The following is a 24,362-nucleotide window of genomic DNA, read 5'->3' as shown; positions in this document are numbered from 1 at the left end:
AGGATAATAATAAGTTACCTTTTCTGGATATTTTATTAATTAAAATGGATCTCCATTTACTTTTGTCAATTTTCAGAAAAACCAACACACAATGATAGGTATTTAAATTTTTATTCTTTCCACCCTCTATCAGTGAAAAGGGGGGGTGGTGATTTCACTAGTGAATAGAGCCCTCAGAGTTAATTTACAGGACTTTATGGATTTGAAATTGTTATATCTGAGGGATATTTTGTTTTGCAATATTATGCAATTAAGTTTATTGGCAGAACAATTGAAAATAGACGGGTTAAACATGGTAGTAGGGTTGTTGGGGTTTCTCAGTCTTTAGATTCAATTGTATCAAAAAGTTTTATTTCATTACACTATATACCTGGTTTGTGTGAGAAACTTTCACGGGTTTTACGTAAATAGGGCATTGATACATGGTTGCAATCGTTTAGACCAATGAGTAGTTTTTTTAGTTCTGGTAAGGATTTAACTCGGGAAAATTTAGTAAGCGGGGCGTATAAAATTCCGTGTTCTTGTGGGAAGTTCTATATTGGTAGGACTCACCAACAATTTGTTGAAAGGTTTATTGAACATCGAAACTCAATAGAAAAAACCCTACAATTAAGCAAGCCTCGAGAAACTTTCGTTTCAGCTTTAGCAGAGCATATTTGGCTTCAACCGGATCTTTTAGTTAAATTTGATGAAGCCTAAGCTATATCAAATGATATGAGTTACACTCAATGGACGAGGGAAGCCAGAGAAATTAAGAAACAAGTTTTTGCCAACCTTTCCATAGATAGGGACACAGGTAATTTAAATATTGACCCAATTTATGATAACCTTCTAAAGAGTGAATCAACAGTCAATAAGGGAGTTAAGATTTTAAATAATCACCAGGGGACTTTTTTTTCTGCTAGACCAAAACGATTTGCTTCAGTAATAGCTAACAAAAGCATTATTTCGCAACAGAATAATTAAAGTAATTTCCAGTTTTTTTTATTTTTCCTCAGTTACTCTGGCGTCCTCACTGAAGTAACTCTATAATAGCATATTTTCCCTACTTGAATCAGTTTGCGCCAATTCTATATTTTTTTTTTTTTTTTTTTGGCGGCGGTTTTATTTGTTTTTAGTTTTATATTTTTTTTTCTTTTATCCTGTTCTCCGTGTGTTTATTACGTGATGAATACACCACGTTTGGAAACAGGCGAAATATCCGCGTCGTTTTGCATTTGTTTGTTTTCTTTTCTCTCCACTGGCCACAGTCTCGTTTGTTTGGTTTTTTTTTTTAGATTTTTCTCTTTGTTGGTTTTTGTCATGGCTGGCCAGTTCGGCTTAAGATCTTTCACTCAGATTTATACCAAAAAAATTGTCTAGGAAATTATAATAATTAAAATAAACTTGTTGCACTTACAGGGAAAGCAAAAAAAGCCAACTGATGTAGAAATGGTCCACAGCTAATGTAAAACAAAATCTTATTGCATGACTGGGCTCATTATTTAGGAGGTGGTAGTGCCAAATTTTCCACACTAATTTCTGATAAATTTATATAAATGCAACTAAAAAATACGCCAAACTAAATTCTAACAACACCAAGAAGATCAAAAATTATTCTGAATCTGAAGAAGATCTGTGATGGTTTCTTTTCTTGTTAATTTAGATTCTTTTTGCTGACAAAAGGCTCGAAATACTCTTAAAAATTGATTGCCTTGCTCAAGCATTTGTTTTAGGTCATTTTTCATTCTGTTAAGATTTTCTAAACAAGCTTCCTGTAATTTGGAAAATTTCGTATCCATCTCATTGACATTCTTCGGCATTTCAGCCAACTCATTAATTTTCTCTTTTTTAGTTGTATTTGGAGATTCATTTGCCCTCTTTTGTCTCTCTATTGTGACTGAAGCTGGTGGAGTTGAGGCCAGGGTTTCAAAATTAAAAGAATTTGAAGATGAGGCTTCAAAATTAACTAAAATAGTAGAAGTTGAAGCTGAGCCTTCTAAATTTTTCCTACTTTCAGTATCAGATGATGCTGCAGTGTCAGTGGCCAACATCAATGCATCATTTTTTGTACAAGTTTTGGACACAGGATTTAAAGTGAATCTATATTAGGAGTTTCCTTACTGATACGAAGTAACAGAGGGTTAATGCTGTGTTCTTCCCCCTGATTGCATCAATTTCATAAAAAATGGGGGTTTATCAACAGGAGATGACACTGTCAGCTAGTAAGTATCATTGTATTTTCTATGTATTTTTTTTTAATTATCCCATTTGTCAGCTATTTTTTCATTGGATATTTTCCCAAGTAAACTCCATTGTTGGTCATTTCATGAGCTATGGATTCGTAGATTGAATCATTAGTTTTCTTTTTCCCTTTGAACTGTAACTGGATATTTTTGCTCAGAATTATTGAAAGTAATAAATGTGTTGCTGCATTATCATTGTTTATTGATGAATCTTTTGTCCAGAGTTCTTGTACCTCAGTAGGTTCTGCACTTCCCAGTGGTACCTCAAAGACTTCATCTGGCTTTCTAGTACTTAATTCTTGAGAGTTAGTAGTATTGATGATGAGCTGTGGGTCAATCCCTCTTTGGACAAAAGTATTTTCAACATATACTTGATCTCCTTAAAAATGAAATGATATTTAGTATGCTATTTATGAGACAAACTATTTTAACAAAAGAAATGTTTGAATGGTTCAAAAATTTACATAAAACGACTAAAAGTTTGCTACGTTTTGCAAAAAAATATATAAATTATTAATCAACCACTCTTTTCAAATATAGCCTAACATTTATTAATTTTGCTACTTCACTTTTACAAGGACTAATTAAGCATTTTTATTCTTAAATAAATTTAGATTGATTTGTTATAGGCCACCCTTTATGTTTCAATCATTGACTACTCAAAAATTCGTCACATCAATCCTCTGTTTTGTCTCTATTATTGATTAGCCAGTGGTGCCAGAAGGAATATTTTCAGATGGAGAGGAAGTAGGGAAGGGGTAGCTAGGAGTTGATTTTGCTCATTGGCTGTTGATTTTACATATCAGTGCTCAGACCTCTCTAAATAATACATCTCAACAAATATATATATATATATATATATATATATATATATATATATATATATATATATATATATATATATATATATATATATATATATATATATATATATATATATATATATATATATATATATATATATATATATATATATATATACATTAACACCTCTTCAAGAAATAGATTTCCCTGCTAAGCCATTTTATTATGAGCTACAAACTTTAATTAGGTTTGATACTGGTTAAGGCTTTTTAGTCAGTCTTGTCATAATTTCACTGCATTTTAAGTGTATTTTCAACATATCTGTTTGTTCATAAAATTGCAAATAAATTAGATAGCAGAAAGGCAGCCACAAGTTATAGTTTTGGCTATGACTGCTAAAGTGAAAGTAAAAAATATAAATTCTGTTTTACAAGGTACTGTGAGAAGCATTTACAGCACAATTCCAACTGGAGAAAATTTACAGTTGCCACAATAAGTATTAAACTACCTTTTTGAAGCGGAATTGAAATTTTTGGAAACACCAGCAGTGGAAGGGCCACAATGGACAAAAACTTTTATTGCTTGTTCTTTGTATTTTAAAATTCTAGCATGAGGGTTTTCAGGCCTTAAGGCCACAACCAACTTGACAGGAATAGACTTTTATAGGACTGAATAGGACTGACCCAGCTCAGTAGTAACCCAAACTTTAAAAAACTAAATTTTGATACCAATAGTTATATCAAAATAATTGACTTATTATGCTGATTTCAAATATATAGGTTTCATTAAGTTTATTCTTACTCATTAACTGCTACGAATCTGAGAAAACTTGCCTGATTTTCGAAAAAAGCAAGAATCATCCCATAAAAGTCATAGAATGTTGATGAAAATCACAACACCAGATTGTTACTTTTGGCAGCTCTTAACTAGGCTGCAGCAATTGCTGTGACAATGATACCAGGGAAAATCGAATGGCATTTGTGAAATTTGTTCACTCAAATCACAGCTAGTTAGACAACTTTCCAACATAGTAAAAAGACTCAATCCTGTACCTTTACCTATATGCTTTTAAACCTGTTCTTTAGATTTTGCAAGGGGTTAATAAACAGATAAGCACATTAGAGTTGGTAATTGGGTCTTGGTCATGATATTGCTGTCTTTTAAAAAATAATTGTTCATTTCCTGGAGTTGCTAATTACTAAATAAAGGAAAAATTCAAAATTAAAGGTTTTTGTAATTGTGAGAATATTATTTTCATTTAACACGAGATCTACTAGCCAGAAAGAGTTTCCCCTATCAGCCTGTAACCAATTCTTGTCTTCTCGCCAATAAAAGTATGGCAGCTTTCTGCTACTGCTACTAATAACTCATCACAGCACCAAGCCACCTGAGGTCAAAAAAGCTACGCACGCTCCTCCATCCTAATCTATTCAAAGCCTCCCTTTTTACACCCTTGCAGGAAATTCCCATTTCCTTCAAATCTTTCATTTTGACGTCCTCCCACCCCAGACGAGGATGCCCTGCTTTCCATTTAGTCCTAGATGGTTGGCTGAAAAGGACAATCTTTAGCAATCTGTCATCCATCATCTGCACAATGTGCCCTAGCCATCTTAACCTTTCTTTCATTATAGCGCTAGAAAGCGGTATTGAACCACATTTTTGTACAGCTTACTGTTTGAAATACGGCCAGTCAGCCAGGTACCCCAAACAATCTGTAAGCAATTTCTCTGGTAAACATCTAGCAAATCTTTGTCAGCTTTTCAGAGCCATATTTGACTATTGTCATCACTGTAGCTTCTAATATTCTAATCTTGGTATGCAGACTTATCTTCCTATGCTTCCAAACTTTTTTTTAACTGTGAAAAAACACCTTGAGCCTTGGCTATTCTACTTTTTACATCTTCACTGCTCCCACCATCTTTACTAATGATACTACCAAGGTAAGTGAAGCTGCCCACCTGATCAATCTTTTCATTACCTAATGTCACCTTTTCATCTTCACTTATTCCTAGCCTTAGTGACCTAGTCTTCTTAACATTAATTTTTAAACCTATTCTAGCACCCTGAACTTGCAAAAAATCTAAAAATTCATTCATTTTGCTCACACTTTCATCTAGGATGCTTAAATCATTAGCACAATCTAAGTCCATGAGACTTTTTCCTCCCCATTTGATTCCATGATCTCCCATTGCCTTTCCTGTGCTCCTTAAGACAAAGTCCAACAAAATAATCCATATAAAAAGGGAAAGAACACAACCCTGCTTAACTTCTGATTTAATACAAGACCAGCTGCTAAACTCATTTACTACCGTAACTGCAGCAGTGTTATTCTTGTATATAGCACTAATCACATTAATCTATTTATCTGGTATACCATACAAGGATAAAACCTTTGTTAAAGCTCTTCTTCAACAGAATTGAACGCTTGCTCATAATCTATAAAACTGAGGACCAAAGGTGTTTGAAAACTCAGGCACTTCTCAATTATTAACCTAAGAGTGAAAATTTGGTCAACACAACCTCTACCTTTTCTAAAACCGCACTGTTCTTCTCTTAAAACTCTGCCTACAGCATCTCTCAGTCTAAAAAGTATATTACTAAGTAATTTGCTACCTACAGAGACCAGACTAATGCCTCAATAATTACCACACTGACTCTTATCACTTTTCTTATAAAGTGGCTTAATTAAGGTTTTCCTAAAATCGTTAATTACTTCCACTTAATATTAGATGATAAACTACAGCACCTTTCCAACCCACTTTAAAAATAATACCCTCTTATTTGGGCTTGTCTACTTACCTCACCATGCACATTATTCTGGTTCTCAGTCCCCATCTTAAGAGTATTAGCAGCTCAGTTGCATGGATACCATGGCTTTCGAGGCCACTCATTCTAGCTGAGCTTTAATAATTCACATGGTCTTTGCAGCCTGTACTAATTTTGTTGATTGTGCAAGCATAGCCTGAATGCAGAAGCTGATGTATTGTGTAACCGACTATTTCTTGTCTGATGAAGTATTGTCATATCTATAGATTTAGTGTACATTGGCCAGCAGATAAAATCAGGATTTGAGTAATTTGCTGCCACCCCAAAAGAATTATCATACCAACTTTTAATAATATATTTTCTGCAGTGTGTTTTATTTAGTGATCAAGAAAGAAGACTAAAAAATAAAGAAAAAGTATTTAAACTAAATAAATGTAAGATAATAATAAACAAGGATTTAATTCTGAATATGATGTCTGTAAAACAAAAATGGGACCTAACATCCCAAGCCCTTGGTATTTCAATCTCACATACCCTGCCAAGTTTTAAAAGAACTGATGTATATGCTCATTGCTCCTTGATGACTTTATAAATTTTTTTTTAAACATAAGGGTAATTCATGAATCTTTTTTATTTGGTAGTCTAAGGGTGAAAATATTATATTTTGTTAAGGGAAAGCTTCACACTTGCTTCTAACATTTCTCAGGGGTGGGCAAGTTTTTAGGAGGCACTGCCATTCCTTCTGCCTCCAGGAACTGACAAAAGAGTCGTGGATATTTCAGCTGTACATTTTTATAGCAAAGTGACTCGGTTTTATCATAAATTAGTAACCAATTGTGTATTGTATGGATCTGACTTGTTAGAATATTATGTATAGTAAACACATTTACCACGCAACACCAGATGATTAACATTGTTTCATCCCAACAAATTACTCAAGCCTAAATGGTAGCGAGGAAATAAGGACTATATTTTCAAAGACAGAAATAGTGCAGAGCAGCAGAAATAGTTTGTCCATTTTTTCAATAATTATATTTTGAATTAATAAAAAACTTGTTTTTGAAAGTAAAACTGGATACATTAAAGAAAATACTGCAAAAAAGTTTCCTACCTCTCATGGGAAAGTAAGTTATCTTCATAAAAAAAGAGGAATAAATTATTCTCAAACACATTAATTTCTATAAAGATATCAACAAAGCTCCTACAAAATTATAATAAGCTTTAAGGAAATAAAAAAGTATAATAAAAGCTAAACTTTGGGAAATTTTCATCTTAAATTAAGAACAACAGAGAAAATCTATATTTGAATCATTTTTCAATTTTTTCTCCTTTGTCTTTTTATATCATGTAATGGCCTTGCTACATGCTGTTACATATAAACTTACCATTATATTCAATCATTTACCATTATAGTAAACTTTAAGCCTTTCACACAATAAATATAAAACCCTATTTATCTGTTTGAGCCTCAAGAATCTTTGGAAAAGTCTGGGAATTCAGAGATGTAAGACAAAAACCAGAAATACATATTTATACATGGAGAACTTTTCCTAAGATTGGGTAAAGTAGCTTATAGCGTCTGAGGGAAAATTAGCAAAAAAGTATGCTTCTCTTCATATCAGATCCCTTAGGAAAAATTCCTTTCATACCCATGCATGCAAACATAAACTGTCCCTTTATGACTAAAAATATATTAGTAATATACTACCTTATGAAAAAAGGGAGGTCATAAAAGGCAAATAATTTTCAATCTAGGTAAGGACTCAGAACAAACAAAATAGGGCAATTTCAAGACTTCTCCACCTCTAAACAGTATGCTAGAAATATATATTCTCATTTAGTGTATGTTAGTCCCAGCTTTATCTGTTATGCCCCCAGTTTTAATAGTGCATTGTAAAATGGATAGATAAAGAAATTTTTAAACAGGGTTGGAAACTAACATAATATGAAACTAGGAAAAATCTTAATTTCCTAAATTATTGTGAGCTCTGGAGTTAACAAAGATAATCCATATTAACAACCAAGGTAAATTTCATTAAAACTGCAGGAAGATTGTGCCTTATTCAAACTGTCTTAGCACTCTTAAAAAAAACAATATTTAGTAGGTCTTCCTATGCTTTTGTGAGGCTGCACAAGACCCTAGTCATTGCAGTGCTTGATTTTGGTATGTGCATAGCATCAGCCAATTACAGGGGTGCCATGCTGCTTCTTGACGAGATGCAAATGCAGCAACAAAGATGAGAGACAAGCATTATGATTAACACTTTAAAAAACTGAAATTATCTCCACTGGTTTTATTAAAAAAAAGAGCTTATCTGCTTAATGAATATACGACCCCCCCCTAATTAATTTGTCAACTTACCAAAATGTTGGCACTGACAGGAGGGGATATTCAAAGAAGCTATTCAAGCCACCTGTCTAAACTCAACACCACCAACAGTTTTTTCTCCAGCCATGTACTAAACCACTTAGTCTCTCAAATACAACAGTCTCAGCACCCAATGATGAAGCTTTCAAGAAGTTATTAGATGTCAAATGGAATTGTGTTCCCTGGAAGTACCAGTTTGATGCGTTTGATGTTTAATCATTCACATCACTAAGTATGGAGCAATTCACAGATCAAGATGGATCTTAATTTCCTCTGAACTGCAAATTTAGGTAACTAATGTAAAGAAGAAAAAGATACTTTCAAATTCACCTCTTTTGATTTATAAGTAATATTACAAGATAAAGGTAACACAACTTCATCAGAACCCATCAGCATTCAATTAGATAGATGAGTGAATCAAACATTCAATTGTGGTACTCTTTTATCTTACAATGTCAACTGGGTAATTTAGAATAAGTTCTAACTCCCTCACATCAATCAACTAGCCCCCCTCCCCCCTCCCACAACAAAACCAAAATAGGGTACAAGCACCAGAAATGATAAATAAGGCTGCAAGAGGTGGATTGAAATGCTTAACCCTGATGCTTTCCAATTCTATTCCATAGAGGAGAACAAATTTGTTTACTCTAAAAGGAAGGTAGATTTCAAATATATCTAGCTAAGATAAACAGTGGTTTAGTAGAAGAGCAAATATTGAAACACCAGTAAATTGCACAGAGTGAAATGATAAAAAGGATAAAGCTTCAAAGTGAAGTTACTATCAAAGTTAAATAGAGATGTGAATCAAAACAAGTAGTTTTGAATCATTCCATTCTGAAAATCAAAAAGTTAATTCATAATCAGGGGTGTTGTTTGGGGGGGGGGGGCAGGCACCTCCCAAAAATTTGAAGAAACAAACATTATATATCCCATTCCCCGTGACTATCTGGATATATAACCCTCTTTCACCCCCTCCCTGGAAAAAAAAATGGAGTTAATTATTTCTGTGAAATGTAAACATTAATTGCTTTATGATACACGACATGAAATTGGTATTAGCATTGTTAATGCTTGGCATTATAGGGAGGAGGCTAATCTACCATTGTTTCTTAAGGCTAGACCTTCCATTCATTTTTAGGAACATTCAAGGGCAGAATTAAACTTTCAGTTTTCTTAAGAGGTTTTATACTTCTAACTGACAGACATGTAAGTAAATTGTTTACACTCTTTGCTATCTTGGAAAGGGGTTAGGTTAGGAAAATGAAACTTTCAGTTATGAATCCAGGGTCTAAACCATAATTTGGGAAGGTATTACCAAGCTTCCACATTAACTGTCTTATGATTTCTAAGTCTTAGAAATTCGCCAGCTTGACAGGTCTATGGCCTATACCTATTGAAGTTTCAACAAAACAACATTTTACCTCAGGGAAAAAAGGTAGATTAAAGTATGTCATAGGAAGGTATTTTGAAGTACCTGCCTCCACTCCTTCCCCCTTTAGAGAGCAGTGACCTTCGATGACCTTTCAAAATCTTTGTGCTCTGACACTGAAACCTTGCAAAATAGATCTTCTGCTTTAATTAAGTACAAGAAAACTATTTTCAGCTTCACAACTTAGCTCAATCCAAATTTATGACGTTTCAAAGATCTGTAAATATATTTTCTAAATTTAGAAAAAAACGCATCGATATGGCTTTAAATTCTACTCAAATAATAGGAATTGCATTTTCAGAACTAAAACAAGAGAAAAAGAAACTGATAACTGAAAATTATGGTAATATGTTGTGTTGTCAAAATTTCAATAGGTATAACCTGCCAAGTAGGCAAATTTCTAAGACTTGGAAATCAGAAGAGGGTTAACATGGAAGCTTAGTAATACCTTTTCAGATTGTGTTTTTGGCCCTGGATTCATAACTGAAGGTTTCATTTGTCTAACCCCTTTCCAAGATAGCAACAAGCAGTTGAAATAGAATTTTACCGAAGTACCTACCCCCACTCATCCCCCCTATATATAATGGTAAATTACTGCACATTACTAGTTGTTTTTAACTCATATTTCATCCTATATTACTATCATAAATATAAATCACTGCTTACCTTACACAACTTCTGCTTTTAACCTTGTTCATTAAAATTTATTCCAAAATCCTATTTAAGTCCTAAGCCATTTAATTTTCAACCCATGCTGACTTTCTTTATGGTATATCAAACCAGGTTTGTTGTGATGTCACACTTGCCTTATCAGGCACCCTTACCTTTAAGGGTAGCAGGCACATGCCAAACAACTCTGTCGATAAAGACCATTTAAACTGTATTAATTAAGGAAAGGATTTCACAAGAGAGATCAGTAAAAATAACCTAATCCTTTTTAGAGGACAAATTATGTCATGGGAAGATGTTTTTGAAATTCTCCTTCCACCTGAACTTAAAATTTTCTAAAATTATACTTTAGAAGCTTTTAAATATTTCTAAAGTACTAAAAGATAGAGTACTAAAAACATCAGAATCGACTTCAGAGGACACCTTATATCACGGGAAGAGGTTTTTGAAATCACCCAAGAGCGCTACAGACATCAGAATCAACTTTAGATGACAATTTATGTCATGGGAAGATGTTTTTGAAATCACCCTTCCCCCCAATCTCAAAATTTTCTAAAATTCTGCTTTAGAAGCTTTTAAAATATTTCTAAAGCACTAAGACATAGAGTGCTAAAAACATCAAAATCGACTTCAGAGGACACGTTATATCACGGGAAGAGGTTTTTAAAATCCCCCTTCTCCCCAAGCTCAAAATTTTCTAAAATTCTGCTTTAGGAGCTATTTAAATATTTCTCAAGCTCTAAGACAGAGAGTGCTAAGAACATCACAATCGACTTCAGAGGTCACGTTATATCATGGGAAGGGTTTTTGAAATCACCCTTCCCCCCAAACTCAAATTTTTCCAAAATTCTACTTTAGAAGCTTTTTAAATATTTCTAAAGTACTAAAAGATACAGTGCTAAAAACATCAGAATCGACTTCAGAGAACAAACTATATCACAGGAAGATTTTTTTGAAATCCCCCCTCCCCCCACTCACAAAAATTTCAACAACTCTACTTTAGAGTAATTATAAACATTTTACATATTTCCAAAGCGCGAAGACATAGAGTGCAAAGGAAATAAGGACAAAATTTCTAAAATAATTTACTTCTGATGAAGATAAGGTTGTAATCCCTCTTCCTCAAACACTAAATTTGTTTCAAAATTCAATTTTTGAAGCTTTTTTAAAAATCTAAAAATTAAAAAGGCGGACCGTACTAAAAACAGCAGAATCGACTTCAGAGGACCCGTGATATCCAGGGAAGAGGTTTTAAAAATCCCCCTTCCCCCCAAACTCAAAATTTTCTAAAATTCTGATTTAGTAGCTTTTTAAATATTTATAAAGCAATAAGAAATAGAGTGATAAAAACATCCGATGTGACTTTAGAGGACACGCTTTCTGACGGGTAGATTCTTTGAAAATTCCTCCTCTTCCCGATTTCAAAAGTTTTCAAAATTCCGCTTTGGGAGATTTTCAGAGTAGATCTAAATCGATAATAACTCGTGCAAAACGCTCAACTGACTAAACTTCTGGTTGTAATATATTCGATTGTTCTATGATTTTTTCATCCCCCTTCCAAAACGTTAGAATTACTCCGAAATTACACTTTAGAATATTTTAAAATAGGTATAAAGCGAAAATAGATAGAGCGATTAATAAGTACGACGCAACTTAAGGGGACTTTATACATCACGGGACGAGGTTTTGACAATCTCCTCCCCCCCAAACTCAAAATTTTCCAAAATTCTACTTTAGAAGCTTTTTTTAAGTATTTCTAAAGATCTAAGACAGAGAGAGCGACAAACAACAGACTCTACTTTAGAGGATAATATATGCGATGGGAAGACTTTTTTGAAATACCCCCTCCCCCAAAACTCAAAATTTTTACAAACACTACTTTAGTAGCTTTTAAAATATTTATAAATAAGTTAAATATAGAGCGCTAAAACATCAGACTCGAATACAGAGGACAAGTTATATCGCGGTAAGATTTTTTGAAAATCCCCCTTCCCCCCAAACTCAAAATTGACTAAAATTCTACTTTAGAAGCTTTTTTAAATATTTCGAAAGCGCTAAGACATAGAGCGCTACAAACATCAGAACCGACTTTAGAGGATAAATTATGTTATGGGAAGATATTTTTGAAATCCACCTTTGCCACAAATTCAAAATTTTCCAAAATTCTAATTTATAGTCTTTTCAAATATTTCTGAGTCAACAATATATAGATTTCTAAAACATCCGTATAGTCTACAGAGTAAACGTTAGCTCACATTTATATGTTTTGAAATTTCAACTAATCCAAAAACTCAAATATTACTAAATTACAAATCTAGAAGGTTTTCTATCCATGTATATGTGTCTATTTACTCGTGAACAACAAACATAGGAACCGAATTCGGGGGATCATAATATTAACGGAACGATAAGTTTTTTATCCCCTTCTCCCCAAACTCAAAATTTTCTAAAATTCTACTTTAAGAGCTTTTTAAATATTTCTAAAGCGCTAAAACATAGTGCTACGGAAAGAGGTATTTAAAATCCTCCTTCCCCCCAAACACAAAAGTTTCCAAAATTCTACTTTAGAAGTTTTTTTAAATATTTCTAAAGCGCTAAGAACTAAAGCGCTACGAACATTGGATTTTACTTCAGAGGGCAAAGTATGTTCCGATACGATGTTTTTGAAATCCCCCTTCCCCCCAAAATCAAAATTTTAAAAAATTATATTTTAGAAGCTTTTTTCAATAGTCATAAAGCGCTAAGACATAGAGCGCTACAAGCATCAGAATCAACTTTAGAGGATAAATTATGTTATGGGAAGATATTTTTGAAATCCCCCTTCCCCCAAACTCAAAATTTTCTAAAATTCTACTCTAGAAGCTTTTAAAATATTTCTAAAGCACTAATAGATAGAGTGCTAAAAACATCAGAATGGACTTCAGAGGACACGTTATATCACGGGAAGAGGTTTTTAAAATCCCCTTTCCCCTAAAATCAAAATTTTCTAAAATTCTACTTTAGAAGCTTTTTTAAATATTCCTAAAGCACTAAGACAGAGCGCAACAAACATCAGAATCAATTTTAGAGGATAAATTATGTTATGGGAAGATATTTTTGAAATCCCCCTTCCCCCCAAACTCAAAATTCTCCAAAATTCTACTTTAGAAGCTGTTAAAATATTTTTAAAGCACTAATAGATACAGTGCTAAAAACATCATAATCAACTTCAGAGGACACATTAAGTCTCGGGAAGAGTCGTTGAAAATCCCCCGTCAGCCCCATCTCAAAAATTTCCAAATTTTACTTTCGAAGCTTTTTCAAATATTTCTAAAGTACTAAGACATAGAGTGCTACAAACATCAGAATCAACTTTAGAGGACAAATTATGTCATGGGAAGATGTTTTTGAAATCCCCCTTCCCCCAAATTTTATAAAATTCTACTCTAAAAGCTTTTTAAATATTTCCAAAGCACTAATAGATAGAGCGCTACAAATATCGGAATCGACTTCAGAGGAAAAATTATGTTATGGGTAGATGTTTTTGAAATCTCCCTTCCCCCAAACTCAAAATTTTCCTAAATTTTACTTTCGAAGCTTTTTTAAATATCTCAAAAGCGCTAAGATATAGGGCGCTACAAACATCAGAATCAAATTTAGAGGATAAATTATGTTATGGGAAGATGTTTTTGAAATCCACCTTCCCCCAAACTCAAAAATTTCCAAAATTCTACTTTAGAAGCTTTTAAAATATTTCTAAAGCACTAATAGATACAGTGCTAAAAACATCAGAATTGAATTAACAGGACATGATATATCACGGGAAGAGGTTTTTTAAATCCTCCGTCTCCCCAAACTCAAAATTTTCCAAAATTTTACTTTAGAAGTTTTTTTAAATATTTCTAAAGCGCTAAGACATAGAACGCTACAAACATCAGAATCAACTTTAGAGGATAAATTATGTTATGGGAAGATATCTTTGAAATCCCCCTTCCCCCAAACTCAAAATTTCTGCCAAAGTTAAATTAATGCAACCTGTGACTAAACAAGCGCAATCGTTGGGTCAACCATGTAGGCTCAACACTAGGATATTTGCATCAAGGGTAAATGGGTATTTGGTGGAATAGAGCGAGGAACTGGTAATTCATTCATGGTTTCTGTGCCGGATAGAAGTAGTGTCACATTGGTGGGAATTGTCCAAAAGCAAATCCTGCCAGGGACAACAATTATCAGCAACTGTTGGAGGGCCTACGATTGCCTGGCTAGCCAGGGCTATCAGCATTTACGCGTCAACCACAGTATAAATTTTGTTGAGCCTGCAACAGGTGCTCACACACAAAACATCGAAAGACACTGGCGTGACGTTCGAGACAATATACCCAGATATGGCAGAAAAGCAGAGCATATGGGATATGGAGTATCAGAGGCAATGCTATAGAGGTGCCTACAGTAAAGGCCATACGGCTCAAATGTTTTATTAATATAATTTTTTTTTCCAGAGGCACTTCATATGGAAGGGGTCGTCTTAGAAACTTCAAAGGCGGCTCATTCGATTGGAAATCAAGAGTTCTAGTGCCCTTTTTGGCAAAGTAGTGATCATCTCAAAATTAAGAGTTTTACCGAGTTTATTAAGCTACGACCCGATGACCACTCCCTTGGTAAAAAAGGAGGTGGTTTGTTGTTTATGGTTTGGGATGAGCTTGCACCTAAAAAAAATAGTGTACCACACTTGAATAAGTGTTATGAGATTTTATGGGTCCTCGTTCGGCCCAAACGACTCCCAAGAAGAGTTTCTAATAAAGCTGTTTGCGTTTTTTACTCTTCACCGAGTCAACAAGCTCCTCAGAAAAAAAGATTTTTATAAATAAGCTTTCTTTAAGCTTAGATTACGTGACAACAAAATACCCTAACGTTGGCATTTGTTTAACTGGTGATAAAAATGATGTAAAACTAAATTTTTTCTTAAAAATAACAAACTAAAACAAGTAGTTTCGTTTCCCACGACAAAAACTTCACTTGATGTTATATGTTCAAACGTTTCTGAATATTACCAGAACCCCCAAGAGCTCCCACCTCTTGGCGGAAGCTACCATTTCATGCTGCATTGGAATCCCCTTCCTTCGTATAAAATCAAATACGTTATTGAAACTTTTTCATATAGACCTCTAAATGATAATGGTCTATTTAAGTTCGGTTCATGGATTTCAGAAGAGAGCTGGGAAGACGTATACTCCTCGGATTCTCCTGATGAAAAAGCATCGATTCTTCAAAACAAAATCCGAACCAAGTATGAAGAATGTTTTCCCGAGAAAACCGCCAAACGCTGCAACTCTGATAGGCCGTACATAACTTACGAAATAAAGTATTCAATTTGAAAAAAAACTCAACTACGAAAAAACAAAAGAGAAAAAGAAGCAAATAAACTACATAATAAGATTCGAAAAATGACAAGAGAGGCTGCCGCTTCATATTATAATTCAAAAGTTGAACACCTTCTCCAAAACAAAACTTCAGCATGGTACAAGGAAATAAAAAAAAATTTCTGGCAAAGATGCTAATAGTTTAAATTTTGGTCTGGATCAAAGTGATAAAGACACAGCTGACCAGTTAAATAAACATTTAAAAAAATTGTACAGTCACTCCCTTCTTTGTCTGAACAGATGGGGGATCTCCCGTCAACAACATCGATAGACGCGCTGGCGGAAATCAGTGAAAAGCAAGTTTTTATTAAAATAAAGAAGCTGAAGCGAACAAGTATAACCCCTATTGATGTTCCTGTGGAATTACTGAAAGCTTTCCCTGACAAGATTGCTCACCCTTTGACTAATATTTTTAACTCGATTTCAACTACTCATGAATACCCGTCCATTTGGAAAACTGGGTATATTACTCCTATTCCGAAAAAAAGACTTGAGCTGGATTTTGATGGAGTAAGACCGATAACTTTAACACCCACTTTTAGCAAAATTTATGAAATTTTTTTAGCAAAATGGTTAAAAATTCAAACTGAACTACTAATTGATCGAAAGCAATTTGGCAATATGTCAAAGACGTCCACGACACATTACCTGATTCGTCTGCTTGATTTTATTTTCAAACATGTGGTTGAACCAGGTAGATGGCTTAACCTTATAACAATCGATTTTAAAAAAGGTTTTGATTTAATACAGCATGATATATTAATTCAAAAGCTACTTGTGGAATTTTCTGTACATCCTAATTTAGTTTCTGTTATTCGAAGTTTTTTATCTAGCCGATTTCAAAGAGTAAAGTATAAAAAAGTTTTTTCAGATCCTCAGACGTTTTTTTGGAGTTCCTCAAGGGACTATTTTAGGCCCAATTTTATTCCTAGTCATGATCAACAACATTGCCAGTGATATGGAAAGTAGATGGAAGTACGTCGATGACTTAAGCATAATAGAAATATGTGGTAAAGGTGACTCCAGCAGAACTGCGGCAATCATCAAAAAGTGAGACAGGAGTCGGCGTCTTCACTGATGACCGTGAATGAAAAAAAGAGTAAAATTTTACCATTTTATTTTTTTAAGAATTTTAACCCTACTTTTAATCCCCCTGCCCCTGAACAACAAATTGTAAATAAAACTACATTACTAGGAATAACCATTACTTCTGATCTAAAGTGGGAAGCGCTCACTACAGAGTTGGTGAAGAGAGGTAACGCTAGCTTACAAATGTTAAAATTAATGACAAAATTTCGCGTTCCACCAACCCATCTTTTAAGAATTTACTGTACTTTTACTAGACCGCTTTTGGAGTATGCTACCCCTGTGTGGTATTTCGGCTTAACTCTGGAAAAATCTAACCGCATCGAAAGAATCCAGAAACGTGCTGTTGTTATAATTTCCCGTGGACCTGAAATTCCGTATTCTGAACTATTAGTTAAATTTGAGTTGGTTTTGCTGGGGCGAAGTGTGGTAAAGCTTTCTAATATTAGTTAATTATTAATTTAGTAAAAATATATATGACGCAAATATGAAGTTTGGAAAGACCACTTTTTATTAAGATAAGGAATATATAGCCAGCTAAATTCTGTTTAACGGAAAATTGAGAAATTACCACTTCCTAGCGAATACGTGGGAAGGTGTGGTTGAGAAAAATGTATAAAAGATACATTTTATTGGAAGGGAAAATCTTATACAAAATATATGCCGGACTCACCTCTGGTCCGTTGTTTTGGAAATACTTTGGGACTTTGTCTTATCATTGTAAGTGCCTAAGATCTTATTTATATTTTATTGTTGTTTTATTGAGACTTGTGGGCTACTTGGGACAGCCAGTCCCAGTAGACAGATTATATCCGATTATTATATGGTAAATGAATAAAAGTATTGTATTTTAGACGACCTCTCTACGATCTATATTTAGCCTCTCAAACTTACTCAGTCGCTACGCCTCATTAGCTCAGTCATAGCCTAAGGCACGCTACCAAAGTTTAATTACCTTAGGGCCAGAGTTATCTCCGCTATAAAGGGAGAATAAAGGCATCTACGACTACAACCCCCCAATACCACAAATAATACTTCACAACAACTGGTGATCGCTAGAAAAACTGGGTTGAGAAGGCTAGATAAAAATAGTAGATTGAAATAAAATGGCTTTACCAGAGGAAAAAATGACTTCCCTATCAACAGTACTTGAAATTGCAAAAATTATACCAGAATACGCGGGAAATTCAGATGTAAATGAATTTATCGAAAAATTAAAAATTTTCGACGAACTAACAGAATTGTTTGAAGATAAGGTCAAAGAGCAATGTGTTGCAGCCAGATTAAAGGGAAGCGCCCTTAAATATTTTGAAGCAATTAAGGAAAAAGAGCCGAAGGACATCAGTACTCTAATTGAATCTTTTAAAATAAGATTCATAGAGATAAGCATCTCCGAGAGGCTAAGAACAGAGGAAGTCAGATTCGATACCTCAACTAGTATCAGGGAATATGCAGACAAAATTTGTAGATCCGTGTGTTTACAATTAGAGAAAAGCGGAAATGACGAGACAGTAGAGAAAGTACAACTACATACTTTTACCCAAGGGTTACCAAAAAAGTTATTAGGACCAATATTATCGCAAAAACCTGAAATTTTAGATCAGTATATAATACTAGTAGAAACAAAAATAAAAATTGGCGGGGTCACGAAAATATTTGACCAAATTTCAATAAATAACACAGGAGACCAATAAAATTTAAAATATGAAACAGTACAAAAAAGGGTGAACATAGAAGAGGAAAAATGTAAAACAAACTGGCATGACGGAGGCCGAGGGTCACCGTCTAAAGAGATAGCAGACCGTTTCCATGACCTTCAGAGATTAGCAGCTAAATACTATAGAAAATATGGGCACCCTCCCCCACCAAAGACAGATAGTTGGGGAACCAACAAGGACAGGTTTTCTCCACATTTTTGGGGGGCAACTGCCCCCCCCCACCCTTTGCTACCCCCAAACGACACCCCTTCTTAGAAGGGAACCTGATTTTAGACGGTAATATAGCACTGTGTATCATCTAGTATAAAAAGGATATAGAACCAAATTACTGTGATTAACATTCGATCTTTGCCTAATAATATCACGTAAATTGAGTTCAGAGAGTTGGACTTGGGTTTAACAAAGAAGCCTTGGCTCCCAGTAAATGAGCAGTATCATTATATTTGATATCTTTATGGCTTGGAACATGTCGGAAATAAATATGGTTGTCTTTAGCCTGGAGGTTCAGAAGCTGTCTTCTAATGTTGGATAGGTCCTTATCCTTGACAATTCTATTAATTTTTTTCAGCAAAAGTATTGCCGATTTGGAGACAGAAAGGCAAAGAATATTCTCCTCTACGATGCTATAATTTATGAAAACATCTAGGGCCAATCGAATGGCACTTAATTCAGCTGACAAAATGGAAAATCCCAAAGGAAGGGGTGAAAAAAGGTTAGGGTTCAGTGATGGAATACATACTCCTGCTCCAGCTCTCTCACCCTGAACAGATCCATCTGAGAAGATTTTCCTGTGATTGGGGTACAATTTCGACATCTCTCAGCCAAAATAGTCTGAATCTCATGACTGAGAAGTTGGTTTTTATGTGTTGGAATAAGTTCTGCTTGACAAATAGGTGGACTCATTTTCCAAAGGCAGGGTGTCATGAAAGGGGTAAGCTTAGAGGGAGTACTGACTCCAATTTGGGACCTTCAATTAAAAATGATTCCCAGATGACTGGCCATTGGTGCAAGCTGCCCTCAAAGCAAAGATATGATTATGCATAACATGCTTGCTCACATAAGCATGAATTCGCGAGAAGTATTTCTTCCTTTGACTGGATGCTCTTTCGCTTAGAGAATCCAAACCAGACAGTTGTTTTAATTTAGACAGGGGAGTATGCCTGTTCAAACCCAGAGCAATTCGAATAGCTGAATTTTGTAAAGATTCTAGGGTTTTAAATGCAGATGATGAAAAGATAAAGAACAATTGGATACCTTATTCTAGATTAGATAGGATATATAATTTACAAAAATAACTCTAGGGTGGCATCCCCATTTACTTCCAGCAAGTCTCTTCAGAACACAAAGTCTCCGAATGACCATGGATTTCAAAGAGTTAATATGTGCATGCTATAACATTTTTGAATCTATTCATAGGCCAAGTAGCTTCACTGAGTTGCAATGTGGAATTTTATTAGAGAAAATTTGAAGTGAATTGGGAGGATCTCTTGAGCAATTAGCAAATGTAATGGCTTTGGTTTTACTATTTGAAATTGGAAAACCAAAACCTGAAGAGAATCTCTGAATTAATCTTATATCCTGTTGAATAAGACCTTGAATATGTACAATATCTTTTCCGGACTTCCAAATAATCACATGATCTGCGTAAAGGCCAAACAATGACCTGCGAATTGAAACTTAAGAATTCTGAAACATACAAATTGAACAGAAGAAGACTCAAGATCGCTACTTGAGGAAATCCTCTAGTAATGGGGTTCATCTCTCCTCTATACTCATTAACTTGAACATGAAAATTTCTATCACTTAAAAAGGACTTCATGAAATTTATGAAAGAGTATGGAAAACCCAGATTAATTAAAAGATCAATCAATTTATAATGAACTAAATTTCCATAGGCATCTGATCAGTCGAACAGGACTGCCATTTTGGCCTGTCTGGTTTTAAGAGAATTACAAACGTATTCAGCAAATTTCAGCAATTTCAGCAAATTCAGTAATTTCAGCAAAAAGATCAATTCGTGATAGTAAAAGCCTTTCAAGGACTTTACTGAAAGCTGGTAAAACAGATATAGGTCGGTAAGACTCGGGGTCACTAGATGTTTTTTAAGCAGGAAAGACCCGGGCAATCTTCCAAGCTTCTGGGGCCTTTTAATCCGCTCAAAACACGTTTCAAATTCGGTGCCTGAAAATACGATTATTATTTGCACAGTCCGTGACGAGCTCCGTGTTGGATGTGGGTGACCTAAAAACAAAGTTTTAGCTAAAATACTTGAATTGAATGGTTGAAAAATGGCAACACTGCTTGGAAATGAGAGAAACACCCATAAAACATAAAATAATCTTAATAAAAGTTCTAGTGCCTTTTTTAAGTGACCAAAAATATTGGAGGGCAGCAAACCCCCTCCCACGGCTCTTTTTACTAATATTGTCTGATCAAATTTTGATATAGCTGTTTTGTTTTGCATAGCCAAAAGATCTAGTAACTACACCTATGGATATTTGACTCTCCTAAGCCTCCAGAGGAAGGGCTGCAAGTTATAAACTTTTCCCATTATTTACATATAGTGTAGGCTATTGAGAAGTCTACCGATATTTTTTTGTGGAATTTTTCTGGCGGATGGGGGGGGGGAGGTTTATGTGACAGGATTTGTCCATTGAGGAATTTTTTGAGGGAGCCGGGGCTTCGCCCTGGAGGTGGCTGTATTTTTCAGAGCTATTTAAAATAATCATTGATTAAAAAAAAAAATCGACTGAAATTAAGGAGGAGTATTAAGATTTAAAACAAAGAAAAATTATGACTTATTTTAGGATCTGTGCCCTTCATCTATACCACCTCTTGACGCTAAAGTTCTTTCTTGAACTTTTATCAAGGTTATTATTCTAATTAAACAGCCTTTGCGTTTCAGGAGTCGTTCATAAATAATTGGAATAAAAATTAAAGCTTTAGCGTAAAGAACGAGGTTTATAAGAGGGGACAAATCCCCTCAAATACGTAATAATTTCTGTTAGTTTTAATGTTCCTTCATGCTTTCAGATGAAAAAACTAATTTTTTCTTAATTAAGTTTTACTAGATAACCAATTTATCATTTTACCATTAGTGTATTTATGGATTAAGTAAGCAACGAAAAACGAAACTTGCTTTGCGAAAACCTTTTAAAATTCCAAACTAAAAATTTGTTTAAAGAGGTTTTAAAAGGTTTGCTCTCTATAACTTGAAAACGCAAATAACTAAGAATAAAAAACAGATGGCACTGTCTACAGAGCCTAGTTAATAAACTGGTTAAAGAGTAGACTGATCTACATTTAAACTTAAATCAATTAGCTGAGCTGAAAGGTTAAGCCTAAAAAAAGGTACAAACTTGTTTAATTAGACTTCGAAGTTATTAGTTTTTTCAACAGGTGATTCCATAATTAGGATTTTATTTTTGGGTTGACGTTGAGGCTAGACATGTAACATAGCTTCAAAAATAAAGATTGGCCTACTTAGAAGGAAACACTAACTAAAAAAGAGTGATTAATCTTTATTGAACATCCTACTTAAAACTCCAAATATAATCTTCCCGTAACCTTACATTTTTGTCCCTTCCCTGCCTAATTTTTTTTTTCAAAATAGGTAAAGATATAGAATAGCTTCTCTTCAGAAGGTGACATGGTTGAAAAAATAAGGTAAAATTCTACTTTAACTACTTTTGGCTATCTTGGAAAGGGGTTAGGTTAGGAAAATGAAACTTTCACAGATAGGTCTACAAGCTAACATATGAGTAAATTTGCTGGTGTCACAATAATTTTGCTAGGATAAAAGTGAATGCATCACTTTATGCCTTTTTTCATGCTCTTTCATTATTCAATAATTGCTTCTTTATCAAATTGCAGCTTGAGTCCTTAAAGGAGCCCTAAAGGTACCCTATTCATTTTTGTAACCACCCAAAGAAGTTATCAACAGTAGTTAAGTTATTGAAACGTTGTTTAAAATATATCTCTAGTTTATAAATAAGTTTTTCAAGAGTAATATATTCAAAAACTGCTTATTTATAATGATTCAAACCTTATTTATTGGGTAACAAAATTATAAACTGTTTTCCTTACATTTCAAGTTTTTCAAATACCATCAACAAAAATAGCACTGAATTTTGCAATTCAAAACTTTGCTGTTGACAATTCAGGGTATATATTTGCACATTAGGGTGGTGGGGGTGCATAAATTTAAGGGTATCTTTCCACTGGACTATATAATTTAGCTAGGATGAAAGTGAAAACATCACTTGGTGCTTATTTTATGTTCTTTCACAATTTAAATAAAATACTATTAGGGCCCATTTAAGAGCTCAAGATGTACTTAGCAAACTGTATCGTTGGACAATATAATTGATTTAATTCGTTTTGCCTCTTTCAGTCCAAACATGCAATTTCTGCTGCGGCAGGGAAGATTAGATTTTCGCCAATAGTATGGTTTTCATCAGTAGTCACAATCAAATGACCAATGCAAGATGATTTTACAACATTTTTATTTGTTCTGCAAAAGTAGTGACACGAGAGACTGGCCGGCCTTCAAAGACACTCTAATGACTAAGCCTTAGAGACGCGTTCACGTCAACCTGTCCCACTGACACCTCTCGAGAGTCAGAAAAGGACAATTCTGATAACTGTACCTTTCCTAGAAATAAACGGTCTTTTTTTGTTGGCCAGCCAGGTACCGCATAAAAAGTTTTTGCGTACCCCCAAGGGGTACACGTACCACAGTTTGAGAACCCCTGCCCAAGGATATCCTTGTCTTTCCTAGAAAATTTTCTGAAATTAGCATTCTAAGCAGCTTGAAAGGATCCTCTAGAGTGTTTTTTGCCACGAAGACCTAGAAGAATCAAAGATTTGAATCTAAAATCGGCTTTTAAATTTCATGCATTGCTTGTGAATCTTGTTTCAAGAGGAAGTCTATGTGGAAAAAAATTGAGGTGAACTTTTTCGTTTGTTTTTATGAAGTCCAGTTGCTGGTTTTTCAGATCCCTTAACATTTGCCTGGATTTATCAGCCTCTTCTCTTCTTATTTCAAGTTATTAGGATTTAATTAATTTGAATGCCAGTCTATGAAAATCCCATATAGAAATATTTTCAGAAACATATGTAGCGCCTCAATAAAAGGGAGGGAGTGATGGTACAAATTCTGCTCTTACCAATTATTAGAAGTTACCAATTAGTTCTAAACTGTATTGACTTAGAATAATTCAATTAGGCTAAAGACTTAAAATCACTAAAGCTCCAAAAACTCTTTATAAATCTCGTTTTATTTATTTGGAAACTATTTTTGCACCAAGTAAACTTGTAATCTAAAACCAATGCTATCAGTCTGTAAACATCAACACTCTAAGAAACAACAGAATTAGGCTTTGAAATAAAATTAGAATGTTTAAATACAGAGTAATAGCTCTTATTCTCAGATAAAGTTACTTCTAAAGATTGAAGAAGAATCTATTTTTGGCTCTTCGAAATAATTGAGTGCTGTAAGTGTTAGTTTAACTGATCGTAATAAAAGTTGTACTGGTTGCCGATAATTGGCCTTTCTTGCTGTTTTTCTTAGGCCAAGCAAAAAACCAGATGTTTTCAAATTGATTTGCTGAGATTATTGGGCTCGTGAAACAAAATTTAAGCTGATTTGGATTAAAAATGAGGCCTGATAACTCCATCTATCTGTTTTGCATTTGTGGCAAGATGAACTTGTAAAAAATAATTTGCAGCTTCAAACTATGTACCCAGTTTCCAATGAAATATTTTACACTAGCTTACTTTTTTCCAAGAGTATGAATCAGATCTTGGGTCTTGAATATTATTGATGTACTTTACTGCTTTGTATAAATGTTTTGGTTCAAAGAATCCTTAAATCATTTCTTTAAGTTTTATCATTTC

General features: G+C 34.1%; 1 long non-coding RNA gene across 1 annotated transcript in view; it reads left to right on the top strand.

The window, feature by feature from the left end:
- Positions 1-1,281: 1,281 nt before the first annotated feature.
- The window catches only part of LOC148948060 (uncharacterized), a 28,923-nt gene continuing 5,842 nt past the window's right edge, over positions 1,282-24,362 (top strand). Inside the window, exon 1 of the long non-coding RNA XR_016142341.1 lies at positions 1,282-2,204. This is a non-coding gene — a long non-coding RNA (uncharacterized LOC148948060). The remainder of the gene's footprint in view (positions 2,205-24,362) is intronic.

The sequence above is a fragment of the Artemia sp. Qi Xiang Cuo genome, chromosome 10 (genome assembly GCF_049724085.1).
Source record: "Artemia sp. Qi Xiang Cuo chromosome 10, ASM4972408v1, whole genome shotgun sequence".
Taxonomy (NCBI): domain Eukaryota; kingdom Metazoa; phylum Arthropoda; class Branchiopoda; order Anostraca; family Artemiidae; genus Artemia; species Artemia sp. Qi Xiang Cuo.
The sequence above is the reverse complement of the archived record's forward strand: the minus strand, read 5'-3'. Positions and strand labels throughout refer to the sequence as shown.